General features: G+C 37.5%; 1 non-coding gene across 1 annotated transcript; it reads left to right on the top strand.

Moving 5' to 3' along the window:
- Positions 1-495: 495 nt before the first annotated feature.
- On the top strand, positions 496-602 carry LOC118491005. Its single transcript, XR_004890230.1, has one exon. It is a non-coding gene; the product is annotated as a small nucleolar RNA R71 (small nucleolar RNA).
- Positions 603-15,154: the final 14,552 nt, after the last annotated feature.

Below are 15,154 nucleotides of genomic sequence, written 5' to 3'. Positions count from 1 at the left end.
TTTGTTCGTTGGTTTTGTTGGTTACTACTATTGCCGGGTTCCCTCCAACCAAGGTTAGGGTGATTTCGCCATCCTTGGTTGTAGGTGCCCGTTGGAGGACCCGACGGCCTAGGTCTATTATCAATGTAGCTTACCGACTGTTGTTGATCGTCTGTTTCTTTCATGCAACTCCAATTTTCGTGTGGCCCACCACACCCTTCACAAGCCATAACCGAGACTGTTTTTGTCATCTCTAATTTTTTTATTTTCGAAGAAAGGGCCTCGATTTGGGCTTGTAAAGAAGTGCTTTCATCAACCTTATGGGCGCCCGGGGCAATAGATTTATTGCCTCGGGGAGTGTGCCACTGAAAATTGGTTTGAGCAATTTCCTCAATTTGATTATATATTTCATGCGGGCGGCGATTACCTAAAAGTCCCCCGGAGCTAGAGTCAAGTGTCTGCCTTGTGTGGGGCAACAACCCATTATAGAAAGTGGATACTTGTTGCCATATCGCAAGGCCGTGATGTGGACACTTTCGCAATAGCTCCTTGAACCTTTCCCAAGTTTCATATAAGGATTCCCCGTCCTCTTGTGAATATGTATTAATTCCAGTCATTAATTTAGCCGTTTTAGCGGGAGGGAAATACTTATATAAAAATTTTTGGGCTAGTTCATCTCAGGTGTTTACCGATCCAGCTGGGAGGGCGTTAAGCCAAGCTTTTGCTCGGTCTTTTAGTGAAAACGGAAACATTCGGAGGCGGATGGCGTCATTTGATGCTCTATTGATCCGAAAAGTATCACATATTTCTAAAAAAATAGTAATATGTAGATGGGGATCCTCGTCCGCAAGCCCATGAAAGGTTGCGGAGTTTTGGAGCATTTGTATCAAATGCGGCCGAAGTTCGAAGTTTTTGGCTTCAACATTCGGTGCATTGATAGCGGTGCCGAGGTTACCTACGGTAGGTCGTAGATAATCCATGAGGGTACATTGGTCCGCCATTGGAAGTGGATTTCCTGAAACCTTCTCTTGATTTTTGGCTTTTAGTCTTTTTCTGAGAAAGGGTTCGGGTTCTTCTAGAGGTTCTTTTATGTCCTTATTAGAACTGGAGCTCATACACTACGTAGGGGTGGCGTCTGGTTCCAAGTCCTGCAATAAAAACAAAAAAGAATGTTGGTCAAAAGGTTCACCACGGCCTCGTGCTCAGTGAACACGGCCCGTGGTCGGAGTTACAGTGATTGTTTTCCAGATCCCAGTTACTGGAGAGTTGGACACGACCCCGTGTTGCACCGACACGGCCCCGCGGTCAGCCTTCTGTAACTTGGAAAACTAAAAACTGCCAGTAACAACGCTGGGCACGGCCCGCGTCCGACCAGGCATGACCCGTGCTGAGCTCTGCAGAAGCTGAAAAACTAAGAAAATCCTAAAAAATTAAAAAGAAAAATAAAAATATGATTAGGCCGTTGATTCCTAACTTTCTACAAGTGTGTATATGTTTTAGATGTATATTTTAAGCCCTTTTTACACTTTTAGCCAAGTTTTAAATTTATAAAACAACATATTTACTAACACTAAACACACATATGGGCAAGTGCACCCATCGTGGACGTAGTATAGTGTTGGTAAGATACCGAGGTCGTCCAAGGACACAAGAGCTTTTAGTACCGGTTTATCCTCTACGTCTAACCAAATCAAAATGTTAGAAAAGATTTTTAAACTAAGAAAATAAGACTAACTAAATACTGAAAAATAAAAATAAAAATAAAAACAGATAGACAAGATGAATCACTTGGATCCGACTCGTGTATTAGTATAACCTTTGATTATTTTCGCACTTTTGCACTTGTTTAAGAGATTGTCTTAGTTATTGTAGTAGGCCCCTCTTTTGAAGGCGACGTTACCCTCAACCCAGTAGTTTGAGTCAGCAAGGATACAATCCTAAAGGGTCGGATTATTGAAAGATAATGAATTCAGTTATTAATGCAAATTATGGTAGGCCCCTTTTTTGGAGGTGACGTTACCCTCGACTAAGTAGTCTGAGTCAGCAGGGATACAGTCCTAAATAGCCGGGTTATAGTATTAATAGTAGTTATCTTATGAGGGGGTCAAAGAGTTTGGATCCCCGCCATCCAATACCTATTGGTATTGAAGGAGATCCTACTAAATTTGACCCAAGGCTCTTGCAGGACCTCTAAACGCTGAACAAGGGCAAGACCCTTACCAAACCGTTCCCTTAACCCCTGACCAGGTAGCCAACATATCTCCATGTAGACCGTGGAGATATGAATGGTGAAAATCTTTTATTTTATATAGACAGGAAAATAATGCCAAGACACCACGGACAAACGATAAGGAAGAATCACCTTCAACATAAGCAACTAGTTATTAAAGTCATTAATACAAAACCAAATAAAAAGTGCAAAAGATTAAAAATAAAAAGTATTATACTGAACACTTGTCTTCACCAAGTGATGTAAGAGACTTAGGCAAACATGGCCTTGATTGTCAAGAACTTTTACGATCAATCTTGGATCCCGAGACGACTCACACACTGTATGATGGACAATGGATGATGGTGGTGGATGATGGTGTTGTGATGGTGGTGGGTGGTGGATGAAGTGTGAGAGAGGTGGTGTGCCAAGGGATGAGTTGCAATAAAGCCAAGCACTCCTATTTATAGGCTGAACAGAAGCTTGGGCACGGCCCCGTGTCCGCTGCACACGGCCCGTGCCCGTCTGACAATCTCTCTCTTCATTAATTGTAATTCGCAATTACAATTAATGCGCCTGCAGTACTTTCGCCACGCCCCCGTGTTCACTGGGCACGGCCCCGTGGTGGGCAATAGAAACTTCTATAGGTTTGTCTTATCTGCTGCTTCTTGGGCACGGCCCCGTGCTGGCTGGGCACGGGGCGTGTTCAGTCTTCTGCCTTTTCTATTTTGCTTGGGAGGATGCTGTCGAGGGGTCGGGCAATCCACTTATGTTCCTTTTCTTGTATTTATGTTAGATTTAGCTGTCGTTTTGCTTCTTTTGTTAATTTGAGCTCATTTAATCCTGAAAATACAAAAGGAAGACAAAAACACTCTTTTTCCAACATTAGTACTTAAAAAGGGTTAGTTTTATGCCTTATTTGATGTAATTTATATGTTGCATTTTACACACATCAATGACATCTCTAGAAATTTGAATTTGGTTGGTATTAAGATTGTAACACTTATAACCTTGATGGTTCGAAGGGAAACCGAGAAAAACACATGGGACAGAGCGATCGGCTAGTCTATGGATAGTAGGGGAGGGTAGGAGGGGGTAACAAAGGCAACCGAAAACACGTAGGTGACTGTATGTTGGTACCCGATGATAAATAGTTTGTGTAGGTGTTGAGTTGTTTAGAACTTTGGTGGTTAAGATGTTAAGGAGGTACGCTGAATGTTCGAGAGCGTGGTGTCAAAATGTTTTCGGAACGGACGAATGAGATAGGATGGTTTGCATGATATTATTAATGGAGCGGATTTTGCGTTCCGCTTTATGGTTTTGAGAAGAAGTATAAGGACACGAAAATCAAAAAGTCATGCCATTGGCCTTGCAAAATTCATGGAATGAACTGTTGTTGTACTCACGACCGTCGTCACACTGGAAACATTTGATGGGGGTGAGAAATTGAGTTGCTATAAGTTTGTGAAACTCAAGAAATTTAGAATACACCTGTGATTTGTGATTTACGTGCAATAGCAAAGGTCGACAAGAAATTAGTTTTATCATCTAGAAATAAAATATAATAACGACAACCATTCCATGATAAAATGGGTGAAGTCCACAGATCACTATGGACGATTCAAAGGGCAAGTAAGTACAATTACTGGAATCATGAAATGGCATTTTTATATGTTTTCCAATAACACACGATTGGCAAATAGACGAAGTCTTGACATTATTAGATAAGAAAAGTAAAAGTAAAAAACGTTTTTAAAAACTAAAAATATTATTGTCGAGGTGTCCAAGACGTTGAAGCCTAGTATCTTGAGACATGGCAAAAAAAGTAGATGCGTTAGGAACTTGAGCTTGGATGCCTGAGGTGAAAGTGAGCGGGTAAAGATCGTCGGTACTGTCACATCTGAGAAGAGGTGTCTTGGTTCGGAGGTCCTTCCCAACAAAACCAAAAGGATCAAATTCTATAGAAACGCGGTTTTCGGTTATGAACCGACGAACCAAAATCAAATTTCTAACAAGGTTATGTGCGAAAAGAATATTATTTAATTGAAAGCTTGGAAAGGGTGGAGGTAAAGTATGGTTTCCAACCGCATGGACTGGAATGGAAGTGCCATCTCCGATTGTGACGTTTCGTGAAGACACATTAGCAAAACAAGAAGTAAGATTGTTAGAGTTGTGAGACATTGTACATGTTGCGCCGGTATCCATGTACCAAGTTTGATCTGGTGGATGCAAAGACATGGTGTTGAATGACTGATCCAATTTTGTAGGAGTGTAAGTGTAACATGCGTACAAAAACGATATCCCAAAATCCGACCCGTTTTGAATCATAAATTGGGTTAACTGAAAGATACCCAGACACAAAGGTTTCATTTATGGATGCAATTTCTACACTTCAAAGGTTGGTATTCTGTTTTGTATTTTATGGTTGAAAGGCGGTGAATATTTTTCTAACCCTCAAGTTTGAATTTCGTCACCACCTCTTCAAGTTTTAAGCTTTATATTTTTACCCCTTGCACTGTGTAATAACCCGAATATTTTTCCTTAAGTTTAAATAATAGTAATTATAATAATAAGTTTTAAAGTCAAAAGTGGTAACTAAAATTTTGGATAAAACGTTTTTTCAATTGAACCAAATTAATATGTTGATAAAATGATAAAAAGAAAAAAAGTTAAGATCAGAACCATCACTATTGTACCCGCTTGTTAGCCACCACAAACTGGGTTTATCGATCTTTAGTGGTGTTCCTTTCATCTTCGTCACGACCATTGCTGTTGAGGGTCGCTGTGTGAAGCATTTGTAACATCGTTGTCTGGGTTCTAGTCCGCACCCGTATTCTTGAGGTCATGTCAAGACATTTTGTGGTACACGATGGGTTGACAATTAGTCATTAACTTTAATCAGGCCACAACTTAACATGTATAGTGCTTGTGTAGTGCTATAGGAGTAGCGCCCACCCGTATTCTTGAGGTCATGTTAAGACATTTTGTGGTACACGATGGATTGGCATGTTTATTTACATGCCAGTAATGCGTTAATCTTGTTAAACTAAGTATGTCTTGTGGATTGTTCAACTATTTTACTCATATTCATACTCTAACTTAAACATTCGCACTACTTGGTGGTCATACTTGGAATTCATTCACATACTTTGACACAATCATGCTTACATACTTAAATCTTTGTACATTATTACACGCACACATTCGTACACGTAATACGATAATGTACCCTGACCCGTACACTACTAGTACAAACTATGCGGATCATGCACAAACCAAAATAATCACGGATGCATACGAGATTATATTGGTAGGCGCATGAAAACCATAGTAGGTTCTACTGTGTATCATAACAGGAACGTAACATGACATCGAATAGCGAAACGACGTAATATGGTATGAACACGGTGGATACGCCGCTGGTACTTCCTATATATAAGTGTTCCTACCATATTACCAAACTTCCGTAAAAATGTGCCATGAGAAATTCGGTGTTTCCCCTACTATATTGAATACAAACTTTGATCACTCGCAATCCATTCCTCACATTGTAGCCAGACAACCTCGAAATGCCCGATGCTCGATTATTCATGGACAAAATCTCGTCCTCATAGTCGCAATGGCTACAACTATCTCATGCATTTTCAACACACTTCGAAATTCAGATTTCAATTTTAACTAACCATTTTTCCAAAGGTCTTCCTCCTGAATAAATTTTGGGACGAAATTTCCTGAAGTAGGGGAGCCGTAACATCCGTAAAAAACAGATATCCCAAAATCCGACCCATTTTGAACCATAATATGGGTTAACTGAAAAGATACCCAGACACAAAGTTTTCAATTATGGATGCAATTTCTACACTTCAAAGGTTGGTATTGTGTTTTGTATTTTATGGTTGAAAGGCAGTGAATATTTTTCTAACATTCAAGTTTGAATTTCATCACCACCTCTTCAAGTTTTAAGCTTTATATTTTTACCCCTTGCACTGTGTAATAACCCGAATATCTTTCTTAAAGTTTAAATAATAGTAATTATAATAATAAATTTTAAAGTCAAAAGTGGTAACTTAAATTTTGGATAAAACGTATTTTCAATTAAACCAAATTAATATGTTGATAAAGTGATAAAAAAAGAAGTTAAGATCAGAACCATCACTATTATACCCGCTTGTTAGCCACCACAAACTGGTTTCATCGATCGTTAGTGGTGTTCCTTTCATCTTCGCCACTACCATTGTTGCTGAGGTTCGCTGTGTGAAGCATCTGTAACATCGCTGTCTGGGTTCTGGTCCACACCCACACTCCCCCTTGCGAACCGCGCACAGCTGGAACACGAAGACAGACGACACCAGAACATCGCTGGAGAACCCGAAGTCGCCGGAACCGAACGGTGATCGACGGGAATCTTTTCGACTCGTTTCGGATAATCGTTTCTGTTCGTTATTTTGGAAATTCTCCACCTTTACTCGTGCACTTATTTACAAAGAAATTCTTATACACAACCACTGATTTTTGATGATGCAAGGAATTTAGTTGGATTTCCTAGAAACGCATTTTAACTTTAATACTTGTTGTACCGTATTTTATTTTCAAACATGTTGTATTTTGTTTCCAAACCTTGTATTAAACCTTTATTAATGAAATGAAATTTTAGTTCTTTTACACTTGTCGTTATTCAAATTTGTTATATTCTAGTTCAATTAATGTAAAAAGTAATCATTAAATACTCCACACAAATAACGTTACGAAGTCTCTTGAAATCTAGTTTTCGTCTCATCCCGATGGTTCCGCCATCGGTTGGGGTGTGACAGATTGGTATCAGAGCCATAACTATAGGGAATTAGGTAGAATTGCCATGATTCAACCTAGTCTATAGTTTAAGTACCAATACTTGACCATTCTTGTTTCACGCTTAAAACACTCAAATTCTTCCTACTTTGCTTCTTTCTATTTCTTTCGTCTGAATTATACAATTCGTTCATCCTAAGACATTATACGTAAATTACACGTTAAGGACTTGAAGACACACATATTCCACAATCGAAACAACTCATCAAAATTGAGATGATTCCCGCCTTTGGTGATGAATTTTAATCCACCTAATATAACACTTTGCACGAAATTTCACCATCAAGTTAGGAGTGATATCCATATCTTGATAGGAATTTCCATTTCATATTCTAGTGGACCCTTATTGACGACTCGAGGTTATATCTTGTTTCGTTCAATAAACCACATTTTGGGGACGAAATTGTCAAGCTAGGATTGATATCCACACCTTGATCACTGGTTCCATTCTTCGATTTTCAATGTCGCTAAAGTTTGGTATTTTCGATCAAATTAGGGATATGTATTAACCGGAAGGGTAAAATACCGTTAATTGCCTGTCGACGAGAGTATTTTACATATTAGGCCAAAGCATGTCTCCTTAATTCGAAAGGACTTAGGAGTCACTTTGGAATAGTCGAAGTTTCTAAACCCGAAACGTTCCAATATTTTATCAAACCTCTCTTTTATGCTATCTCTATTTCTATGTAATTTAATACTTGTTATCTCGTTCATTTCAAAACCAATGTCGTACTAAATCGATTTATCATTCAACCATCCAATACATACATACTAATAGTTACACTTGATTCGGGATTACTGGGACATTCTTATGTGATAAACTGACATTAACTTTGATCAAAGCTACAACATAACATGTATGGTGCTTGTGTAGCGCTATAGGAGTAGCGCCCACCCGTATTCTTGAGGTCATGTTAAGACATTTTGCGGTACACGATGGGTTGACAATTAGTCATTAACTTTGATTAGGCCACAACTTAACATGTATAGTGCTTGTGTAGTGCTATAGGAGTAGCGCCTACCCGTATTCTTGAGGTCATGTTAAGACATTTTGTGGTACACGATAGATTGACCTATTTATTTACATGCTAGTAATGCGTTAATCTTGTTAAACTAAGTATGTCTTGTGGATTGTTCAAATATTTTACTCATACTCATACTCTAATTTATACATTCGCACTACTTGGTGGTCATACTTGGAATTTATTCACATACTTTGACACAATCATGCTTACATACTTAAATCTTTATACATTATCACACGCACACATTCATACTCGTAATACGATAATGTACCCTGACCCATACACTACTAGTACAAACTATGCGGATCATGCACAAACCCAAAATAATCACGGATGCATACGAGATTATATTGGTAGGCGCATGAAAGCCATAGTAGGTTCTACTGTGTATCATAACACGGAACATAACATGACATCGAATAGCGAAACGGACATAATATGGTATGAACATGGTGGATACGCCGCTGGTACTTCCTATATATAAGTGTTCCTACCATATTACCAAACTTCTGTAAAAACGTCCCATGAGAAATTCGGTGTTTCCCCTACCATATTGAATACAAACTTTGATCACTCGTAATCCATTCCTCGCATTGTACCCAGACACACCTCGAAATGCCTGATGCTCGATTATTCATGACAAAATCTCGTCCTCATAGCCGCAACAGCTACAACTATCTCATGCATTTTCAACACACTTCGAACTTCATATTTCAATTTTAACTAACCATTTTTCCAAAGGTCTTCCACCTGAATAAATTTCGGGACGAAATTTCCTGAAGTAGGGGAGACTGTAACATCCGTAAAAAAAACGGATATCCCAAAATCCGACCCGTTTTGAATCATAAATTGGGTTAACTGAAAAGATACCCAGACACAAAGGTTTCAATTATGGATGCAATTTCTACACATCAAAGGTTGGTATTGTGTTTTGTAAGTTATGGTTGAAAGGCAGTGAATATTTTTCTAACCCTCAAGTTTGAATTTCGTCACCAGCTCTTCAAGTTTTAAGCTTTATATTTTTACCCCTTGCACTGTGTAATAACCCGACTATTTTTCTTAAAGTTTAAATAATAGTAATTATTGTAGGATCGTTGTTGAACCCGAATGAGTCAATCAGAAGAGTTGTTTATCCAATTCAAAGGCGGAATCAATGAATCAGACACTCAGACTAATTATAATAGCTCTTGTATTGATATAACAGTGATTACAACCTGAGAGAAATTCGGCAGCACTTCGCTACAGTTTTCAGAACCGTTGCCAAATGAACAACAAGTGCACTATATATAGTGGGATAGTTTCGCTTATATGGACTGTCCATAAGAGCGAAACCTTTTACAAGTAGTTTCGCTTTTATGGACATTGTCCATATGAGCGAAACCTTTTGCAAGTAGTTTCGCTGTTATGTACATTGTCCATATGAGCGAAACCTTTTGTATAACCACTCATCTTCGACTCTCGAACCTCATGCACTGGATATCGTATCCTATCCTATTCTATTACATGATACAAGACGAAGTCAATAGACGTAATGCACTAACAGACTCCCCCTCGGATATTGACGAAGTCTTCAGTGACTATTCTTTATTATGACACCTCTTCAGTCTTGATCATTTTGCCATCTCATTCAGATTGTAACAATGTAAGCATCCATCACTCTTTCTCTTTGATCAGCTTCTCTCTTTGACTTTTACATCAGAACCTCATCTCTTGACTTTATTATCAACATCTTCATCATCAGCAGGCTCCCCCTCTCATCAAGCTTTCATGCTTTTAGGGATCGACACCTCTCTTTTCAGCTATAAGCTTATCCTCACTATCAGCTTGTCTTCAGACTCCCCCTCAGACTTTGCTTTCGGGATCGTAGTCTGGACTTTTCCTGCAATCACTCATACACTTGATAAGTAACAACATTTTAAGAATTCCAGAAATCATAATCTGACAAATCAAACTTTTAACCACTCCCCCTATCATCAAACTACAAATTATTTTGCAACTTCAACAAACAGGATCAAAACTAACTCTTTAATAGTATAAGCATCCAAATCCCCTACAGTTAATCATCCAAGTCCAACTTAATGACCTTGCAGATATCACAAACTGTTTTTGAATTTTTATAGAAATTTCAAGTTTCAAATTAATGAACTTGTTTTATTCTCAAACACATAATCAGCTTACTTAGATTTTGAAACTCAGCATGTCAGACATCGGTTGTCGAAACTAATGCAGAAATCAAAATCTTTTTGTATTTTCTGAAAATATAAAGCAGTAAAGAAATATGTACAAACATATGTACATACTATATTTTTGTTTGAGTATGCGACAGAGGATCAAATCAGTTTTTAACAAGTTACGAGTACCGTTGAGCTTAGTTACACGTTAAGAATTAAACAATTGACTTAGATTATACTGATCCACTTAAATTTTCATACAAATTTCAACTGATTCAGGATACGATTTAAATGTTTTAGGAACTTAACTCATTCATGTGTCCCACCTCTTGAATATACTCCCGTATCCAGAATCCCAGATATTCAGTCTTACATGTGAGTATACCACAAATGATATCTGTCAGGGGTTAGATGCGAGGGCCGTGAGAGCTCAGGTCGATACTTCAGTATACGCAGAGAGATGACGGCTTCGACTTTCTGGTGTGTCCCCTTTAGAGGATCTTTTAATTACAACAGCACACGATTAGCATTTTGCAATGTTTCATCGTTTTTTATGCTGAGGGCGATGCTATGTTTCAAGCAATGCGGAAAGTATTATTCGGGGACTAGGTCAGAACTTCCATACAGCAGAAGTCCTGAAATAATACCCCAGATATCACTGAGTAAAAAGACCTAGTATTTCAGAATATGGGACCTTTCAAACGAGATTTCAGGGGTTACCTATATATTCAAGTAGTGTTCCCCACGAAATAAGCAAGTGTTTGAATTTAGGTTTATATCCCGAAAAAGTTTACTAAGTGTATAAAAACCTATCGACATATCATCAGTGAGATTGTTAACCGCTTATTAATTCTTACAATTCTTTAGCATACCGTAACTGTCTACTGATGTACAATCATTTCCTCTTTTTACGCAAAACTCAATTTTTTTTAATTTTATCATGTTTTTGGCTTTTTCAAATTTTCTAATGTTTTTGTATTTTCTGACAATTTTTCTCCCCCTAAAATTCAAAATCATTAAAAGAAAATTTGACAACACGATACTGATAGCTTTGTCTCGCCATCCATGTACTGCATCTTGTGAACTGAATTACAATAAAAACAGTAAATACCCCCATGATTTACAACACATTGATTTTTACAGTTTGAAAACCGTTCTTCAATATGATGAATGTAATCATGTTTGTTCAGCCATGAGGGTTTCGGCGTATTCAATCAACATTTATTCTCCCCCTTACAACAAACTATTTTCCCATTATGATTTCAAAACACTTAAGTTTGTTTTAATCAAAATGGTTTTTTCGGAAACATAGTTTGCTTACCAACCACTCGTAGGTTAGGGGTTCACATCATCACCTTGTTTACTTTTAATCATTTTAAAAGATTTAACAATGTTAGGTTAAATACCACAATCACTGGTAGAAAATCAAGTACAACTTAATGTCCTTGATTAACCACAGTTACCATCCTGTTGATTTCTCAACAAATGATGCCGATACCTGCTTCACACTTACCAACCTGGAAGCTCCGACAAGTCAGAACTTCAACCAACAAATTTTGACACCCAAGCCTGACCAGTCTTAGGCGTATTTTGAACTTTTCTCCTTTCTTCATAAAATTCTTTGACTCCTTTTTCCTTACCATCAGCCATCTTACTAAAAATATGTTTAACATTGCTATTAAACATTTTTCCAGTATCAACACTTTTTGATTACCGGTTCGCGGCTTGTAATGGTGGCTTGTCTGACTTTGATCTGTCAGATTCATCGCCAACACTTTTCTTTTTCTCCTTTTTCTCTTTTGTCCTCAAATTTGTATCTGATGAAACCATGTTGCTTGACTTTGCAATTGAAGAAGTCGATTCATCAGAACTCTTATTCTTACCAACGGATGAACCCGAGGACAAAATCCTTTCCAAATAATCTCGCGCTTTCTTCCTCTTTTTTCGCAGTCTGTCTTTTTGCCCCTGAGAAAATTTTACTTTCTGTTCCAGAACCTTCTGTTCTTTGGGCTTGACATTGACTGCTTTCTTCGCCATTCTTTGAAATTCAACCCTTGATCTTCCCATTGATCTCCTCGGGCAATCTCTGGCAATATGTCCTCTGATATGACATTCATAACATCTTCTTGTTTCATAATTCCAATTCTGGCAGTTAACAGCAATGTGTCCTCTAACACCACAAGTGTAACACACTCTGTTATCGTACCATCCACTTCTGTCAGTCCAAACCTTCAGATCATAACATTGTTTGGCTTGGTTATAGTCATTTCTCCTCTTCAATGCTGGATTTGGCTTTTGAGCACTGTGGTCAAACCTGCACCACTTATTACCAACATTTTGTGAGTTTTTATTTTTAGATTTTTGTGATTTTTGGAAATGATTGGATGACTTATCTGATGAGCTTTTATTTTCCTTTTTAGAATTTTTCAAATTTTTATCTTTTTGTTTCTGTTCTGCATTCTTCTTAACAGGTTTCTGCTTTGAGCATTCACCTATTTCAGTAGATTGCAAAACAGTATTTTGAAATTTTTCTTGTAAATCTAAAAATATTTTTCTTTTCTTTTTTTTTCTTTTTCATCATCAGATATTTCATCACAATCTTCGATTTTGAGTTTGTCAAAATTTGTGACATTATCACTTATTGGAACAGAATTGATCCGTTTTGGACAGGGAAAATTCAAACTATCTGATGAAGTCACAAAACCTTTCAATTTCTTTTCAAGTTCATCAATCTTGTTTCTTGAATTCTCAGCTTCATTTTCAAGCTGAGATATATTCTTTCAAGATGAGACTTGATTGATTTTTCATTCTCAATTTTAATATTTTCAAGAACAGATTTTTCATTTTCCAAAACTTTTAACTGTTCATGAAATTTTGTTTCATTTTCTTTCAAATTCTTGTTCTCCACTTTTTATCCAGAAATCTTCATTTTCTGAAGATTTTCTTTTGCTTTCAAAGTCTTTTTCTTTTTCTTTCAAAATTTTATTTTCTGATGACAAACTGTTCAAATCATTTAACAGTTTATCATTCTCAGATTTTAGCTTTTCACAATTCAAGCGTAACTCCAGAATCTGTTCATCATCTGCTTTTTTGCTATCATCATCACACTCTTCATCAGATGAGCATGAATTATCAAAAACTAGAGCTTTTTCTGAATCATCTTCTGAAATTTTTCCATCTTTTTCAGTTTTAACTTCCAAACTCTTTTCAGTTTTATCTGCTTTAGCTTTGACTTCCTCTAAAGCTTTCTTTTTCATATCTTCAACCATCTTTTTCACCTTTTCTTCTGTTCTCTTCTTCAATTCTACTACCTTTGGCAAACTTGCTATACAAACTTCTCTTATCTTTTTCTCCAAATCCGGCAAATATTCTTTTTCAGATAACCTTCTTGTGTTAAAAGTAGCTTGCCTTGGAAGCAAATTTATTACCGCTTCAAAATTCACCTTTGATGGCTCAACAACTGGATTATCCCATGGATCCATGTAACATTCCAAAACGTCATTCCATCTTTCGGCTTTCTTGGCTACTTTGAATGGTTCATTGAGTTTTCCGATTTCCATCTTGCATAATCTGCTATCCAACATCTATCAGGATCAACATTAGCCATGTTTTGAAATTCTTGAAATACGAGCGAAATCAAGAAATGATCCTTCGAGCGAAATAGTACACAAGGTACACTTTGAGCGAAATCAATTTCCTTTGTGACACAAAAGCGAAAGCCTTTGTTGACTAATAAGCGAAACCAACTGATGTCCAGATAAGTGAAAGCATATAGTGACAAATGAGCGAAATCTGGTTGGTCACATAAGCGGAACCTGTTTGGAAAAATAAGCGAAACTTATTTGGACCGAATGAGCGGAACCTTGTTGGACAAATAAGCGGAACCTTTTGTGACAAACAAGTGAAACCCTGTTGATGTCAAATAAGCGAAACTATAGTTGTCCGTATGAGCGGAACTATAGTTGTCCGTAAAAGCGGAACTACTCAATGTTCTTTGGAGCGAAACTACCCAATGTCCGTTCGAGCGGAACTTACTTGTTCTTTTGAGCGAAAGTGCCGTAAAAGCGAAACCTTTATGTTCGAAAAAGCGAGACTACAGGTTGTTTCGAGCGAAACTTATGTATTTTTGATGACACAAAAGCGGAACCTTATGACATTTGGAGCGAATCTATTCACTTTGTGACATAAAAGCGAAACTAGTTAATGTTCAAATAAGCAGAACCTATTCGAAGTCCAATTTTGGTCATTTATAGTCCGAATTTGTCCTGTAACTTTCAAGGCTTTGTTAATATCCACTAATACACATTCTGTGAACAATTTGGCCAATTTTAACCATGGAAACTTGTTCAGATTGAAAAAGAAGGTGTAGAAGACAGAAAACAGATCCAGTTGAGCTAAACTCTTCCTCCTGAGCTCTGATACCACTCGTAGGATCGTTGTTGAACCCGAATGAGTCAATCAGAAGAGTTCTTAATCCAATTCAAAGGCGGAATCAATGAATCGGATGCTCAGACTAATTATAATAGCTCTTGTATTGATTAACAGTGATTACAACCTGAGAGCAATTCGGCAGCACTTCGTTACAGTTTTCAGAACCGTTGCCAAATGAACAACAAGTGCACTATATATAGTGGGATAGTTTGGCTTATATGGACTGTCCATATGAGCGAAACCTTTTACAAGTAGTTTCGCTTTTATGGACATTGTCCATATGAGTGAAACCTTTTGCAAGTAGTTTCGCTTTTATGGACATTGTCCATATGAGCGAAACCTTTTGTATAACCACTCATCTTCGACTCTCGAACCTCGTGCACTGGATACCCTATCCTATCCTATTCTATTACATGATACAAGACGAAGTCAATAGACGTAATGCACTAACAATTATAATAATAAATCTTAAAGTCAAAAGTGGTAACTTA

The sequence above is a fragment of the Helianthus annuus genome, chromosome 3 (genome assembly GCF_002127325.2).
Source record: "Helianthus annuus cultivar XRQ/B chromosome 3, HanXRQr2.0-SUNRISE, whole genome shotgun sequence".
In the NCBI taxonomy this organism is placed as follows: Eukaryota; Viridiplantae; Streptophyta; class Magnoliopsida; order Asterales; family Asteraceae; genus Helianthus; species Helianthus annuus.
The sequence above is the reverse complement of the archived record's forward strand: the minus strand, read 5'-3'. Positions and strand labels throughout refer to the sequence as shown.